Genomic DNA, 3,823 nt, shown 5'->3' with positions numbered 1-3,823 from the left:
TACCTCAACCCAGACAATATAACATAAGCTATACCTCAACCCAGACAATATAACATAAACCATACCTCAACCCAGACAATATAACATAAACCATACCTCAACCCAGACAATATAACATAAGCTATACCTCAACCCAGACAATATAACATAAACCATACCTCAACCCAGACAATATAACATAAACCATACCTCAACCCAGACAATATAACATAAGCTATACCTCAACCCAGACAATATAACATAAACCATACCTCAACCCAGACAATATAACATCAATTATAAACTGGGTGGTTCGAGCCCTGCATGCTGATTGGCTGACAGCTGTGGTATATCAGACCGTATACCATACTGCTCTAATTACATTGGTAACCAGTTTATAATAGCAATAAGGCAATTCGGGGGTTTGTGGTATATTGCCAATATACCACGGCTAAGGGCTGTATCCAGGCACTCCGCGTTGTGTCTTGCTTAAGAACAGCAGTCCTCATTAAGAACCATCCCTTACCTCAAATGTCAGGGACAAGGCACGGTCTGGTGCTAGAGTTAACCTCAGTCATCTTCATGGACTCTGTCAATCAAAGCACTATGCAAGGTGAGCCCAAACAGTCATTGCCTGAAACAAATAACACAAACCCCATGTAAAGACAATGATGTTACCACACTATGTTAGGTCATTATCTCTAGTTCTGCATTCCAGCTGTACAAACAATTTGCTTTATTGGGTTGATTGCCTTTAACAATAGCTTTGTGACTGGTGCATAACATATTGCATAATCCAGCCAAACATAATACCCATTATATCATAAAATATGACTGTGCTGTGAGATCAAAATGTATGGGCCTCCTTTACCTCACAGCACATCATAATGGATGTTGTTGATGTTATCTGTGTGTTCTGTGTTATCTTCAACCATACAGATACAGACAGGTAGTGTGTGTGTGTGTGTGTGTGTGTGTGTGTGTGTGTGTGTGTGTGTGTGTGTGTGTGTGTGTGTGTGTGTGTGTGTGTGTGTGTGTGTGTGTGTGTGTGTGTGTGTGTGTGTGTGTGTGTGTGTGTGTGTGTGTGTGTGTGTGTGTGTGTGATAATGAGCATAAGAGAGAGCGTGAGATAGAGATATTCCATACTGTGTGTTTCTGGCAGCTTGCCCAGATAAATTCCCACTAACCGTCATGTTACTGCCATAACAACCTCCCTTATAAAACTCCCTGCTCTACCCTCAACAGTGATTGGTGTACTGTATATACTGTATATCCTATTGTGAAACTGGATATTGCTATGATATTGTACCCCTCAGGACATTGATAGTACCGTACTGTTGTGATGTGATGGCAGCTGCAGTTGCTTTAGAAATCAGTTTCAGATTGTAATGTACTGGGCATGTCGATTTCAGATTGTAATGTACTGGGCATGTCGGTTTCAGATTGTAATGTACTGGGCATGTCGGTTTCAGATTGTAATGTACTGGGCATGTCGGTTTCAGATTGTAATATACTGGGCATGTCGGTTTCAGATTGTAATGTACTGGGCATGTCGGTTTCAGATTGTAATATACTGGGCATGTCGGTTTCAGATTGTAATGTACTGGGCATGTCGGTTTCAGATTGTAATGTACTGGGCATGTCAGTTTCAGATTGTAATGTACTGGGCATGTCGGTTTCAGATTGTAATATACTGGGCATGTCGGTTTCAGATTGTAATGTACTGGGCATGTCAGTTTCAGATTGTAATGTACTGGGCATGTCGGTTTCAGATTGTAATGTACTGGGCATGTCGGTTTCAGATTGTAATGTACTGGGCATGTCGGTTTCAGATTGTAATGTACTGGGCATGTCGGTTTCAGATTGTAATGTACTGGGCATGTCGGTTTCAGATTGTAATGTACTGGGCATGTCGGTTTCAGATTGTAATGTACTGGGCATGTCGGTTTCAGATTGTAATGTACTGGGCATGTCGGTTTCAGATTGTAATGTACTGGGCATGTCGGTTTCAGATTGTAATGTACTGGGCATCTCGGTTTCAGATTGTAGTGTAGGACTATGGAAGGTTTCTTTCCTTTTGAGCTCAATATCAACATGATGTGGTCTTCTTTTGAGCTATGAAAAGGCAGCATAGGAAGAGGAGCCAGCCTAAATTAGTCGGTCGGTCTGTCTGCAATCTCTGTGACATGTCCATGTCCAACCCTCCTGCGCAATGATAAGAGGTGTATGTGTGGGTTTGACGGTTGGCTGTTTCTCTTGGACCACCTCCAATGAGAAAAGAAATGGGTGAGCTCAGCTGATGTCATTACGATGCCATCCTCGTTTCCATTTCCATTGCAGGCCTGCTGTACTACTGGCATTGCCCAGGTGGGTTGGTCAAGTTTATAAAGACAAATGTCAAGGTGTGTTTCATGTTACATAGAAATAAATCATGACTGACTGACTCGCCCTCTTGTCACATAATTTCCAAATCAAGTGTAATTCAGGAGGGCAAATGTGGATGGCTTTTTCAACCTCGTTCAGTGAAAGGTTGTACATTGTGTGTTTTAGAAAGAATGGAAATAGAAGCTGTTTATATAACATATGTATTGGAGCAATGTGGTATCTTGTGTTAAATTCTATGTTTCATATGAGGTTAGTGTTTTGAAGGGGAAGAGAAAGGTTAAAGAAGGATTTTTAAAACTTGAGACAATTGAAATATTGGATTGTGTATGTGTGCCATTCAGAGGGTGAATGGGCAAGACAAAATATTTAAGTGCAGGATATGGTAGTAAGTGCCAGGCGCACCAGTTTGTGTCAAGCATTGCAATGCTACTGGGTTTTTCACACTCAACAGCTTCCCGTGTGTATCTAGAATGGTCCACCACCCAAAGGAAATCCAGCCAACTTGACACAATTGTGGGCCAGCATCACTATGGAATGCTTTCGACACCTTGTAGAGTCAATTCCCCAACAAATTTAGGCTGTTCTGTGGGAACAAGGGGGGAGTGTAATCAATATTAGGAAGGTGTTCCTAATGTTTGGTATCTTCAGTGTATATATCCTCTCACAGACAGGCAGACAGACAGGCATAAACTCAGACAGACAGGGATGCAGGCAGGCAGACAAACTCTAAACTCAACCCGAAACCCAACTTCATATATATACACATATAGCCATAACCCTAACCCTAGCTTCATGTCCACTCCCAGCTCAACCCTAACCCTAGCCATAACCCTAACCCTAGCCATAACCCTAACCCTAACCCTAGCCATAACCCTAGCCATAACCCTAACCCTAGCCATAACCCTAGTCATAACCCTAACCCTAGCCATAACCCTAACCCTAGCTTCATGTCCACTCCCAGCTCAACCCTAACCCTAGCCATAACCCTAACCCTAGCCATAACCCTAACCCTAACCCTAGCCATAACCCTAGCCATAACCCTAACCCTAGCCATAACCCTAGCCATAACCCTAACCCTAGCCAAAAAAAGGGTTCAAAAAGTTGAATCTTCCCAAATGTTACATATTTGTGACCTGGGGACCCTGCATATGAAATCTGAAGTCAATCGAACCAAAAGCGTTTTTGACCTCCATTGGACACAATGGTCTTGCAGTTCTAGAAAACTAATTGAATTATTGAATGAATTCTGAAGAGGATATTGGTCAATTTTTGTTTTTTTAGGGAGTGGGTTCCGCTGTCGGGATCAAATCAGCGGAAATTTCAAGAGCGCCACTTATAGTTTTGATAACACTCAAACTTTCATTAAAACACACATTCAAGGTAGTGAATTAAAGCTACACTCGTTGTGAATCTAGCTACCGAGTCAGATTTGTAAAATGCTTTTCGGCGAAAGCACGAG

The sequence above is a fragment of the Oncorhynchus keta genome, chromosome 27 (genome assembly GCF_023373465.1).
Source record: "Oncorhynchus keta strain PuntledgeMale-10-30-2019 chromosome 27, Oket_V2, whole genome shotgun sequence".
Classification (NCBI taxonomy): Eukaryota; Metazoa; Chordata; class Actinopteri; order Salmoniformes; family Salmonidae; genus Oncorhynchus; species Oncorhynchus keta.
This window is presented reverse-complemented; position numbering follows the sequence as displayed.